Raw genomic sequence first — 13,744 nt, 5'->3', positions numbered from 1 at the left:
CACAGCTTTGGGATTAGACTTCAGTTCTAAGGGCTGCTTTTGGATTAAAACAGATAAAGCAGCTTGAGAAGCTGGTACACAAGAAGTCAGGAATTTCCCATTTACCATCCCTTTCTTCCCACCATGCCCCAAAGCCACAGCTTGGCACAGGAACACAGCTTGTTATAGGCAATTATTGAAGAATTAAGTATTACAAACAAATGCACAACCCTCTACGTATAGACAGGTTTCCAAGATTAGAAATGATTTTAAAAAAAAGCAGTTATTGATACTGAATATAAACAAGTAAAATCTAAGCCAGAGTGTTTTATGTGGTCAAGATTAGAAAAATATGGCACTTCCACAGATAAACACTGTTTGCTGTAACAACTTTAAAAAAAGAAACAAAAAACCCCCACAACTACAAAAAATAACTCAAAACCCCCCCAAAACCCCAAACCAGTCCTAAAAGATATTTACCAGTTACAAATCCAAATCTATCATACTTTACACAAACTTCTATGAATGATTTTCCTTATCAACGTTAAAATCCATTGAATTTATTAGTCCCCAAATTCCACTCTACTACCCATTTGCTAAAGCTTACAGGCCTGTATCCACTGGAAAACATGCTACTAAAATAGCACATAATTTTTTAGCATTTTCTTGCTCTCCCAGGGTGGCTTTCTCAACCTCAACTCTCTTCCATTGTGCATTTGGAGATGGAGACATTCTCTTGCATTTTAAGCAAAGGCATTTATGTGAGATTACACAGGAACACTGATATTTTTATCTTCTGCGATGATCCCAGCAGTTCTATAATTCTCTCATTCCCCTTTCATATCCTTGTGAAAGCTTAATAAAACTGGAAATTAAGCCCCAGGTCTTAGGAAAAGAAAACAAAGTCATTCTGCCCCAGGGTTAAGTTCTTCTGTCTACAGCTTTCCCTTTCTCTGCTCTCCTTGCCCTTCTATTTAATAATTTACTAGGTCTTCCACTTCCCGCATTTTTCTCCTCACCACACACCTCTTTACAAATGTACCTTCTATTTGTATTTTTCCATTTTATGCTCTCTTGGCTTACTTTTCACTTCCCTGCATTCTGTAGCCCATGAGATGAGCAGCCTGATATGCTGCTGGAAACCTGAGCACAACTTCTGGAAAATACTTGATCTTCTTTCTACAAGGAAGACCTGAGAAATGCAGAAGTGCAACCTCTCAGTTGCAAATGGTCTTCTTATTACTATTATCATTATCATCCATGCCACAAAAGAAAGAGAATCTAGGGTGTTTAAGGGAAAGCTATTTTGATTGTCCCAGAAATCACAGACAAGTTTGGAGAAGATCCTAAGAATGCCATCTTATGTTAGGAGTTCTGACTGCAAAAGACTATGAATTAGAATGTTTTCATGTTCCTCTGTGCATCTTATTTAGACATATAGAAGAAAAAAATAATCACCCATTGACATAGACTGTATAGACTGCTTTCCATTTCAGGATTGTTTTTCTGTTAAGCTAAATTCAAGATGCTTTTCCTTACGTGAAGACTAATCAGCACTTAAAAATGCAAAATACCTTTTCTCAACCTCTTCATCTTTTATCAGCACATCACCAGAAAAAAAAAAAGGAAAAAAAAAGAGCCCTTTCTTTTTTAAAACACTACAGGTATTTTTTTCTGCAACCATTTCAAAGTACAGAAGTGCAAATTCAGTCAATAAAATAGGATCAGGAACACAAAAATGAATCCAGCTTGCAAAACACACAAAACCAGAAAAGCACTTCTTTCCTTCGAGCCTAGAAAATTATCTGCTTCAGCAAAAATAACAACCTGGTACAGGCTCACAGTTTGTTTGCAGGGCTGAAAAGAAAGGAAAACCAACTGCCACATCTTACAGTCAAGTCACATCTCCCAAGGATCCCTGTGTTACAAGGTGCTATTTTGCAGAAGCAGTAAACCAACAGAGGACTTAAAAGTCTGTCTGGAAAAAGCATGAACTACCAAAAAACAGTGTCTCTTAGATATTCTTCTGACAAGAGCTGAAAAAGGCCTGCAAAACCCCATCTCAGCAGCTGCAGAGAACAGTCCAGGGATTTTTAATTATCTTGGCAGAGTCAATGGTCCACAGCCAGGGAGCAACTGCAGCTCCTTCCCACCACTGAACCCCACAGAGCAGCACACATCCTCCTCTCTCCATATCCCTTCTCTCACATCCTCCCCAGCAACAGCAACGACCAAACACATCCATCTGTCCTTCTCAAACTGCCTGCCCAAAACTCAGAGGAGGAGAACATGGCTATGGGCAAAGGCAAAGCCTGTTTTACCCCGCACAACATGGCAGAAGGGGACAGATGCTGCTGAGAGGGGCTGGCTCCACACAGCCCTGGGATGAACAGCACAGGTCTTGCAGGCAGAAGCACTGCTTGGGGTGCACCTGTACCTGGGCCAACCCCATTTCCTCCAGGAAAAAAGGTTAGACAAATCCAAGCATCCCACTCGTGGCACCACATCGCTCCAGACCACCACTGCTGGCACACTGGAGTATTAGCACGGATGATTCACAACATGTAAGATTTCAGTCTCTGGTGGTTCTTAGATGTCTTAATTCATTGTACAACTTTAAAACAAATGTCTTTTTGAATATGACAACAAATCCTGACAGATGTGTCACTACAAAACATTACAGAAGAAAGATCAAATGATACACAAATATCTAAAGCTAGTAACTCATCACCAAAGAGCATTATCCATAAAAAGGTTAGCTCTGTCCTAAAGAAAATAGGATATTCATACTGCTTTTGTGTTATTACTAGTTCTTTCTTTAGAATTTGAAAAGTACCACGTAATCCAGCCATAATAGGAAAGGTTTCTCAGTTTTGTTATGAAACAAAGATAAAAAAGAGACTTAAACTCACACAAGCAATAGTCTATTATTCAGAAGACAGAAAAATGAGAGCCAGAATTTTAAGTCTCAAAACCTGCAAGAAAATGTTCTTCATTACTAACAGTCTGCTCTGCAACTCATCATAGCCTTCAAATGAAAGAATAACAGTGGATACTTCTTCCAACAGTTATCCAGCACTCCAAAATAGAAAAAGCCATGGTCTCATAGATAGTCCAAATCTTTCACTGTAGCTTTGTTTTCTGTTAAACAGAATTGGAATGCTTTTCTATATCTTTTCCAAGTTTGGTTTGGTTTTTTTTTCATTACTAAAGGACTGTTAAATTATGCAAAATATAATCCAGATCCTTTAAACACCTCAAGAGTCTGGTACCCCATGAAAATTTCAGGGCTTTTATCTTCTAAAGATTAGGAACCAGAGGCTTAGGTCTTTAAATACATGTACACAGGCACATATCTGTATCTATAGACTGGCTGATAGTTGCATATTTAAAAGAAACCAAATTTTTGGTTAGCCAAGGCAAAGTCAAACTCAAACACACTTGAAATAAGAGACTGTGTGTCTAATAGAATTCACACAGTTTTGGAGGATTTGGACAAAAACAGTTACAAATGCAGGCAAATATACTTAAGATTGCATTCTCTTATTTGCTTAGCAGCAACCATATTAACAATTCTTATAATGGCCATTTAGACGCGTCACATCAAAATAAAATCACTCTGAGAAAAAAGAGAGTAGATTGTGCATATAACTTAATTTGGTACATAACTGTGCTGAAGTTGAAGACAATCACCAGAAGACCCCAACAAGATTTACCCTGTACACTATGAGAAACTCTTAAAGAGAAATTCCTAAAGCTACAGCAGCTGCATTCAAATATGGCCATAAAAAGAAGAGAACTGTAAAACAGTTTGGCTTCAGACTTGGGCTAAAGCCCAGGCAAGATTTTAAATCTCAAAACAAGATCTTAAAAAGCATTACTGAGACAAAAAAAAAGTGAACATAGCCTCAGCTTGTACTTTTTAAAGAGCAAAGAGTAAGAATAAAAATTAGATGAGTGTAGAGGTGAGCTACAAGAGTGACAGACTGCTGAAAATGCCTTCAATTGAGAGTGTTGATACTGCAGCTGAAGAAGGAAAACTATGAGGTGTCTGCTTTTCACATAAAACTTGATAACTACTGAAAGTTCTCTCCAATCTAGCACACAATATAACGAAAACAGCAAAAAATGAAAGCAGAAAGATCCTAATTATGACCTTGGATGATAAAAAAGGGAGGACAATTAGGCAGTGAAGCCCCACACCCAAGGAACATGCACTCAACTTGATGTTTTCCTTTTTGAGGAGATTGCTTCAGCCAAACATCTTCGGGCTTTAGTCCAGCATGAGTATTTGGGCTCAATTTAAGAATAACTTATGCAAGTTACTTGCTTATGATTCATATGCAGGTCAGATCAGATGATCCCAGGGGCCTCAAGCCTAAGGTCTATAACATCTTCAGAAATAGCAATATTTAAATTATTAAGCACAAAAGCTCAGCAAATCCCAGAGGCACAACTGTAAACATTCTAAAACTGCACCAAGTTCTGCTGCAATTCTTCAGAAAGAAGTACATTTTCAAACTTGTGGTTAGAATATATTATACAACATAAAGAGAATAAAGGAGAGTAAAAATCTTACATGGTAAAACTTCAACAAAAAGCCCAACTACTTCTTCACCTCATGACTCTTACTGTGATAGGAGAGGGCACGTCAAGAGAATGAAGGATGGGTGCTGTAGCAGCTAACTTCTGAGCAATACACATCAAAGCTTCTGCGTGACACAAACAGGAAAAACCAACTCAGCCGCTGCTTTTCTAACAGTGCATGTGGGCTGCAGCACAGGGAGCAGGTCTGAAAATGTGCTTATTCTGTTAGAAAAATAAGATATTATTTCCTTCCCTTTGAGCAATGAAAGTCAGGTAAGTTTCCACCATCAAAGCTCTGATGCTTATTTGATAACAGAATAAAGTCTAAGCTGAGTAAACCACTGGTTTTAGTCTTATTCAATTCTGAAATAACCTGAATTCTCTCCTTCCTTCCCTTTGCCCCTGGGACCAGAGGCTACCACTGCCACTGCACAGCCACCACTTCCATTTAGGAAAGAGATACTGTCTCATATTTATGACTTACCATATGCTTCAAAACTAAATTAATCCATGGTTCTTCATCCTGTAAGATTTTTTTTTTAATCATTTAAAGGGACTTGAGGTAAGAAGAGACTGGTCCAGGGCATGCTGCAGAGGAAATTGAGCTGACCACACACTACACAAATTACTTTACTTCTTTGCAATCTTTTCTCCACCCACTGACACTACAGTGACTGCCTGCAGTGGGTGGAAAACAACAAAAACATGACAGAGGTTCTTATTGAGCAATTCCAAAAATGCAAGCCATGAGCAATATCTAAGCCTTACACTCTTCCAGGAAGGAAGTGTGTGTCAGAACAGAAGAGAAACAATCCCCACAGGAGCAAAGGGAAGCACAGGTGACCTGAGCTATGGGGACAGCATTCGCGGGGATGTCAAAGGCAGAGCCTTCCGTGCGCCCTGACGTGGGCACGGCTCTGACTCCCCAGCCCATGCCACACCTCTGCACCAGCAGCACCTCAGGGGTGATTTGTCCAGCTGGCACAAAGAGTGAGGTTGGTGCTCTGGCTCTCACTGTACCAGCCCTTAGGAATGAGCTGATGTCATCTCTGGGAAGAGAAACAGAAACTGTATTCTCTAAGCACAGACTGAGAGATAAGCTTCCCCAACACTGAACCTAAAAAAAAAAAAGCTGAAATAAATTCCCAAAGTCTCATTACACCTCATGCCTTTCTGCTACTTTCTTACTCTAGTGGGCTGCTCTCCTCTATTAACAACAATAAGCCATGAGTACAATAATGAAAATACTCCCTTAAATATTATTATGTTATTAGCATTCCCTGAGGAGTTGGTAAGAGTTAAAAGGACACCTCAGCTAAGAGATCTCCCTCCTCTCTCTAGTCAAATGAAACTAAAAACAAAGACTAAAATAGATCAGAAAGCAAAGAAACAAGATTGAAAAAGGCTATATGTCACTATTATTATCCATATTCTTATATTTTATTTTAAAGCACCATCATTTATGCAAAAGAGATATGATACACCTTTACATTTGGAAAGCCCTATGACTAAGCCTAGCAGCAAAGTTTCCATTTGAGATTTCTGTACATCAATGTCTCCAAAATGTGGGATACACCAAACACTGTGACTAAAATAATTCACTGGGATAAATAAATAAAGCACCGGGGTGCTTTCTGTTCAGAGGTGTTCAAAACTTTAAAGCCAAAACAAGACTGAGTTGTATAGGCTGACTTCAATGGCTAGTAACAGTAACTGCACCTGCTTTTACACTAAAGCTTCCAAGAGGTGAGATCCATTACTAGACGTTTCAGCTCGTGTCATTCAAACACCACACAGTCACAGCATAAAGATTCAGCAGTATCAGACCACAAGATCCAGCAGTAACTTTTTACAATACTTCAAGTCTAATCTAAGCAGCAAGTGACCTACCACAAATGAAGATGCCTCTCAGCTGCATGCAGTATTCTTGCAAGAACAAATGTTTGTGATCATGTTCCAGTACACTTTAACAGAGATTATTAAAAGAAAAGAAAGCTGGAATTTGGAAGGCTTTCAAGAGCAAATTGGCTGGAAGCATAAACTCCTTCAGGTTTGGCTAGATTGCTGGAAAAACTTGGATGTGATCTTTGCTACCCTGGAGCTATGGCATTCTCTGCCTACCATTCCAAGCAAACGAGGGGCACGACATTTCTCAGCAAGTTCCAATTACATGGTGACTCTGTTCCAGGCTCTGCTCTGATCTCAGTTTTCAAGGGAGGCAGAGAGAGTTCATCAATAAAAGAAAGCCTCTGTGGCAAATAAGGCTCGTTTCTGTACAGTTATGCCTGACCAGTCAGCCAAGTGACAGCCCAGAGCAGTTCTTATGGGCACAGCTATATTTATTTTCTCTTCTAGAAGCAAATCACAGATATAACTTTCCACAGGGTGAAATAAAGTTTGTATCCAGGATTTTTAGTTTTGTATCACTTATCAGGATTTCCTTTCCCTTACACAGTCTCTCCCCAACTAACTAGACACATTTCAAGAGCAAATAAAATGATCTGACATTACATGATACATAAGTCTCTTGTTTAATGCCCCATTACATTCAAATCATGAAAGATAGCAATAAATACATATTTTCCCTCTCAAGCTCATCTCATGGAAGTTTTTCAGACATTCCAGTACTGCACTTATTAGTTTCTGTTTTAACTGCAACCAAAATTAGTTTTAAAAGTTTTACTGATATGTAAGATAGAAGAAGACAAGAAAAAAATTACTAATGCAAACACTTCATTGCCTTCTCCCACAGGAAAATAGAGAGGAAAAGACTATTTCTCCCATTACATGCAGAATTCAGCATGGACTGAAGAGAGCAACAATTCTGTGCTATTATTAAATCAGGAGCATTCCCCTTATTTAAATACAACTGTCCACTGTAAAAAGTGCTTAACACAACACCTATGACTGTGCATACATGTATTTCCATCATACTCAAATACCGTTCCTCTGGCTTTTGAGTACAAGGTAGAATCAATGAATCATAGAATTACTTAGGTTGGAAAAAACTTTTAAGATTATCAAGCCAGCACTGCCAAGTCCACCACTTGGCTGGCCCAGCCATGTCCCCAAGTGCCACAGGCACAGTCTTTAAGATACCTCCAGGGACAGTGCTGTCACTGACAGGCTATACAGTTCAATGAAGCCTACAAAGCAGCGCTTCAAATACAGCTGCATGACCTTCAGGCAACCTAAGTTCCATAGCAAAGACCCAAGAGAATAAAACCACTTCTTGAATGGCAATGTCTTAAGATGGAGACATTAAATACTATTTCTTGTTGAAGTTAAAATCATAGAGAAAATCTAAGTAAAAAGTATTCTGAGAGTAATACTAGTGTGAACACAAATACCACCTCAAAGAATATATGTTCCTGCTTTGTAAGATTTCTAAGTATGCTTTTAAAGCTAAATTTTTCAAGTCTTTCAACCTGTACTAATACCCTAGTAGTAAATTTGGTCAAGATAAATTTAGATTGGCTAACTGTAGAAATTCGTGATGAAAAGGCAAAAGAGAAATTTAAGTGCACTACTCAGTCCTTTTTTTCTTCTTATTGCACCAAAGAACTGATAGTCGAAACAGACTTACTTAAAAAACACTGAAATTTATTAAGTTATTTTAAAAAGTAAACTATATGAATAATGGAATGCAAGTATTTAAGTAGCCCAAGAGAACCAAGGACTGAAAAGGAAAAAAAAGTTCAAAAATTTCAAATTTTTCCTTTTGCACTGCTCCAAGTCTTTGGAACACGTTTCAAGGTGTGCACACAGCATTAATTAAAGACCTATCCCAGTGAGGGTCATTTCCTTCTAGGACCTACACATGAAGATTAACTGAGGACATAATGCAGGTTGACCTTTTCTTCAAGTCTATAGCTCAAAGGAGCACCTAAGGGTGACTTCCCAGGAAGGATGAGCATGCCCCAGCCCTGGCAGTGTTGAAGGTCAGGCCAGATAAGGACTTGAGCAAACTCCTCTAGGGGAAGATGTCCCTGCTTATAGCAGGGGATTGGTTTTGGAACTCTCAACGTTCCGTGACTCTACGGTGACACCACCGCCCTCCTGGGCAGCCTGTGCCAACACCCGACACCCCTCTCAGTAAAGAATTGTTTCTTAATACCCAATCTAAACCTCCCCAATGAAACTTGAGGCCATTTCTTCTTGTCCTGTCTGGTTGCCTCAGAGAAGAGGCCGATTCCCATCTGGCTACAGCCTCCTTTGAGGCAGTTGTAGAGAGCAATAAGGGTCTTCACCTGAGCCTCCTTTCCTCCAAGACAAACACCTCCAGCTCCCTCAGCCCCTTTCTCCCACCACTTACACTCCAGTCCTTTCAGAAGCTTCACTGTCCTTTGGACACACTCCAGCATCTCAGTGTCATGAAGCATAATTCATTTGACATTACCCTAAAACATCTGAAATGTAAGAAAAATAAAACACAATAATGGAATGTAGAACAATGTCTATACCAAAAGCTACTTCTTTAGATCAAAATATCTTGACATACAAGAATACCACTTTCCCTTCGCCTATCTGACTGAAAATCAAAGGCCAGCAAAGTGAAACAACTTCTCAAATATGGCACCTTTAAGATTTTCAGTTTCCTTTTAAAATTAGTAAGAATAGTGACAAGCACATTCATGAGCATGTCCACCTTCCTTCCTGACAGCAGGCCCAAGGCATGCTACAGGATAAAGGACACTGATAACCCTTTAGTTGAAAACTGTCCTCACAGAAAGCCTCCCATCAGTCTTGTAAAAATAATTAATTTTTGGTGGTTTTTTTTTTTTTTTTTTTTAAGAAGAGTTCAACAGAACCTAGCCCAAGAATCACAGCTGGGCCCAAAACTTGTTTATATGCAGGATGTGCAGGGATATCAAGCAGGCATGCTGAAATACACACAAACTGACTCCAGAGCTGAGGAAAAACATTCCCTAAGACATGACAGGTTTTCATGGACCAAAATTCACTCCTAAACATCATTTTCATAATTCTGAGATTGTGTAACATGACTTTTGGAATGAAAAGCCTACACTGGGACAGCAAGTGGAGTCCTGCAAGTCCATCACACACAAGAGCTCCCATTGCTTCTGACTCCTTGGCACTGAGCACAGAGGAGGTTTCAGCCCAGCAGATATGGGTGGCCTGAGCCAGACCCAGCAGGTGCAGCAGCCTCCCTCAAAGGTCTCAGAACTGCACACAGCCACCTGCCTCAATTCATCTGGGTGAGCACATTGCCATGGACACACAGCTGAAGCCAAGCAAAACTGCTCTAAACACTTCTCAACAAAAGGCAAGGAATGTGTGTGACATTTCAGTTCTGTTAGAATACAAACACAGGGTAAGGCTTGCTCTCATTTTTTCATATATGATATAGCTGCCTTCAAGTAATGTAGGCTGGGGAGAGAAGCTCCAGTGCCCATTTTAAAAGCATCTTGCTTTGCATTCCTGGGCTTTGCTGCACATTGCCCATCACTGCTCATTTCCTCACTGATAACCATTTCATTTTGTTACTAGACCACACTTGTGGGCACTTGAGAACACAGCACTCTAGTTCCCAGTTCTACCTTCTCTTACTAACCTTCCTTGATTAAATGCCAACTAGAGCACACTGGATGTGATCCCATCCCTGTGCCCACCTTCAGGAAGAGGGGCTGGTGTCTCACCACTCCAAGTGCATTTCTACATAAAGCAGCAGAATGCCACCACCTGAACTGCTCCATCAGCTGCTTCCAGCAGGATTTATGAACACCTTAACTACTGCCTGCTTTGTCAACATCACTTGTGCTCCACCTAGGCAAATGTAGCAACGAAAGGAACTAAGCCACTGTCCTATTAACCCCAAACTGAAATTTATGCATTTTTCTAATGTCCCTGTTACACTGAGCACTATAAATGCTTTCTCCCTAACACACTTTTACTTGACTTATACAGCAACTTAAAATTAATTTATTCTGCCCTATTAGGTTCAAAAGCAGACAGAAGGGAACATAAAGCATTGTGACAGACTTTAAAAAAAAATAATAATTTTTAAAAAAACAAGTTATTTTTCTCCACATAAATGTATCAGAAAAAAATTACAGAATTATTCAGTTACCACTTATTATCATACCTACTTTATTTGAAAAATGTAAAAATCTTTTAAACACAGTATCATTACAGACCTAAACAAATTACACCAGCTGATGCATACCAAATCACTTCACTTGTTTGAAACAGTATTACCATGCTCCCCCACCAAGAGACATCAAGCCATCCATGTCCCAAGAGAGGCTGACTGCAAACCCAGCTGCTCTTGCCACAAACTTAACCTAGAGGTTAGCAGCTGGTAGGAGATTTTTGTCACTGAGCCAAATACATAATACCAGTCAGCTGAAGTGTTGGGTTAACCTACAGCAAAGTGAAGCAATTTCACTTGAAGACACAGATCAATACAAAGTTAGCAGCATAATCATCATCATTTCACAGCTGAGCTGACATTATGAGTCTGAATCTTAGAATGAAGCATTACCAGCAGCTTTGCACCAAAGTCCATGCATTTCACCATTCCTCAAAACACAGCCATTATTGCCACGCAAATCAGTAAGAAAAGGCATTACTTAAAAGATTCATTATATCCTGAAAACCAGGGCACAGGAGCCTGAGCTGCAGCTCAACTCTACATCTGGAAAAAGGCATCTTATGATACTGATTGAAGCTCTGAGGAGCTCTCACACCAGCCCAGCAGGGTAGGACAAGTTTACCCTTCCTCATTGCCTTACAGAAATGATTTTTTTCAAGTGCCAGTGAAAATAGCATCTTTCCAGGCTCTCTTTTCCTTTGCTTCCCTACTGTGCTGTGTGATCCAAAGTTAAAGTAAGTAGGTAATCCGTGAAATAACAAGAGAAAAATATCGACCCTGGTTTCTTGGAAAATTTAGTGCAAGCGTATTATACTAAGCTTGCAAAGGTACATTTCTGACTTCAAGGACAGCAGCTGCTTTTTTAATATGCAAAAATATAACTTGTCATCTTCTCCAAGGAGGATATTTGGCAAACTACAATAACAGGCTTTCAATTTTTCCCCTGAAGATTTGTATTCACATGGCAACCAAATCACCAAGCTACCAAGATAGTGTCAAAATCATACATACAAATCACCACCTAAAACTGAAAGTCAATTGATATTACAAACCTCTTATGAGTGAATCTCTACATCTGTCAGTGTATGCAAAGGCCATAAACATACACAGTTAAAGCCCATGCACACAGTGCATTACTCAGCTGTCGTGCTGCCCTGTGTATGCCCAGAAGGCTCAGGCCCATTGAAGGCTGATGGCAGAACAGGTCTTACCCTGATTCCTGAACAAGCATCCACTTCAGATGCAGCCATGTCATCATTACCCAGACTCCAGACACTACACCATCCAAAACCTGAACCCCTGCACCTTCCACACTCATGCATCCCATATACCAGGCACATTAAAAAAGAGCAAGAAGGAGGAAATTGATAATTGAACTCTGAAGAAATGAGATACAGATCTTTAATTGACATTTATTCTAAGTCTTTCAGTTCTTTAATAAACATCTGCTCTCAGAAGAGTCAGCTCAGAGCCATTAAGTGCTGACCTTGAGGAAGCACCTGACAACAATTGAATATGTTATGAATTGTCACTATAGGAGCTACCATAGCCAGTGGGATAAAAAGCAGTATATTGAGATTTCATTATTTGCTGGAAATTTATAGCAATTTCAAACATTGCCATCTATCTTCATCATGATTTAACATATTAAACTACATATCTGAATAGCTCTAAACAACCACAGAAAAGTCTTAAATTTACTTTTCAGTCAAAATCCTACAGCAATGTTCTGACCTTGTCCCAAACATGAAATTACTTCTGAGATTACACTGGCTCAATGCCCAAGACTAGTAACACCCAGTCACAGTGCAGCAACTAGTTTCAGATTCAATATCTTGCAGCTCTCCAGCTCTTGATAAAAGCCCTGGACCACTGAAAAAAGGATAAAAGCAATTTCCTATTTGGTTTCCCCCCCCCCCCAAGTCAGGTGCCATCACATGTAGTACTGAAGTCTTGAGGCTGACCTGATCAAGTAATGCAGCCATACTCTGCATGGATACTCTATATCCAGGCAGATAAAACCTTACTGATCAAACCCAGAATAGGGATACCTGTGCCATTGGTAAAATGGGGGAGAGTTACTGTGAAACAGAACTCCAAGGAAAAGTCACGGAGCAAGGTTAAATTATGCGCACCATGAGCAACAAAGTTGAAGGGGGTACTGCTACTTCCACTACAGATGAGGAACTGAGGTAAAGGAATAAAGTCAATGCCCCATTAAAATCCCAGTGCCATTCTGCACTTAGCCCATAGCTCTGTAGAACTGACTCCAAGCATCAATCTAGGCTGCTGGAAAAAGAAGAGCACATACTTAGGGCATCACAGGACTATTCTGTTGAAACTTAATAGTTACTTTTTAAAATGTCTAACACAGCCCCTCAATAAAACAAAGTACACACTTCTACAGGTACATTTGTTTAGCAGCTATTTCACAAAATCCTAAAACAAATGTTTGGCACAGAACAGACACATCATACTCTGGACATACTGACCCTTTTCCAGTGTCTATACGTGGAACCAGTGGTGACAAACTCAGCCTAAAACAAGATGCAGTCAGCTGAGGTTGACATAACTCTTCTCTTGGTTATAAACCCAGAGATTGCTGATTTGACTGAGTCACCCAGGACAGGCTGCTGACCACTCACTATGCATTATGAACAAAGCTGGACTCGTCTTCACGTCCCACTTTTTCTTGATGTACTCTATATACAACCTTTATTTCACCAACAAATCCCACTGGATTCCTACAGACAAGGTCTCCTTCTCTGCACTGACTGATGCATTACTTACAGTCCATTCTCAGTACAGGATGAGGCAGAACAGGAATCCTGCTGAAAAACAACATATGGGCATAAAAGCAATCTGGGAAAGACGGAATAAATTTCTTTGATTCTGTTTAATCTTGAAAGTTTCAGAATCAGTTTCTCTTCATTAATCTTTTAAGCCTTTCCTCAAAACCATGAGTATACAGTAAGTTTGCTTGAACATCTGGATCCTTTTTTTAAGAAAAACCTGTTGCTCCAAGAAGCCTTCCAGATTCAGGAGAGGACCTACTAAAACATC

The 13,744-nt window shown here is 39.7% G+C and overlaps 1 protein-coding gene across 1 annotated transcript in view; it reads right to left on the bottom strand.

Moving 5' to 3' along the window:
• The window catches only part of CCNY (cyclin Y), a 119,413-nt gene that overhangs the window by 46,162 nt on the left and 59,507 nt on the right, over window positions 1-13,744 (bottom strand). The window lies entirely within an intron of this gene.

The sequence above is a fragment of the Fringilla coelebs genome (assembly GCF_963513975.1).
Source record: "Fringilla coelebs genome assembly, chromosome: 1".
In the NCBI taxonomy this organism is placed as follows: domain Eukaryota; kingdom Metazoa; phylum Chordata; class Aves; order Passeriformes; family Fringillidae; genus Fringilla; species Fringilla coelebs.
Note: the sequence above shows the minus strand (reverse complement) of the source record. Positions and strands in the feature narration are given on the sequence as shown.